The following is an 814-nucleotide window of genomic DNA, read 5'->3' on the forward strand; positions in this document are numbered from 1 at the left end:
AAAGCCTATAAAATCAATTTCTAAATTTTGATTTTAAGTTTAAAGTTCTTATGCTAAAAAAGCTGCTAAAAGTATCAATATTTATGCATCAATATTGAAAACAAAAACATTTAGGGATAGTTTTTAATAATAGTAGATTTAATTTCAAAGCACCCATTGGCCTATGTGCTTTGATTTCAAACAGACAATGAAATGACTTGGGTTATATTATTATAGACAGACACCCTGTCTTCAAAGTCTTACTCACTCTACGGGTCGTCAGTTTCTGTCTTGGCACACTCCAAATCACTACATGGCCATAAATGTACTCAATGTCTCTGCACGTCTGCATAGCACTCGCAAGTCTCCGAATTGGCTGACGAGCTCTCTAAAACAGTACTGTTCGTTATCAGCTCACCTGTCGACTACTAGACATAGTAAAGACTGTATGTGTGTTTGTGTGAGCAACACACAAGAGATGGAAGCAAAAGGCTCAAGTTCAAGTTGTTCTGCCCTATCTGAGTTCTATGGCATCAGTTTGAGTATGACAATGATTGATTGAAATTGGACTCGGCCACTAGTCATACTCAAACTGACGCCATAGAACTCAGATAGGGCAGAACAACTTGAACTTGAGCCTTTTTGCTTTCATCTCTTGTGTGTTGCTCACACAAACACACATACACACACGCACATTCATATACCTGCACCTCTCTCTACATCTCTACTTCCCGACCTCTCGAAAAACTGAGGAATCCTCTGGTCCAACCAAATACATTCAGTCTCCTCCCTGGGGTGGTATTATGAATATTTTTTATTATTGGGCACAGCCCAC

This window comes from Mixophyes fleayi, chromosome 5, assembly GCF_038048845.1.
Source record: "Mixophyes fleayi isolate aMixFle1 chromosome 5, aMixFle1.hap1, whole genome shotgun sequence".
Classification (NCBI taxonomy): domain Eukaryota; kingdom Metazoa; phylum Chordata; class Amphibia; order Anura; family Limnodynastidae; genus Mixophyes; species Mixophyes fleayi.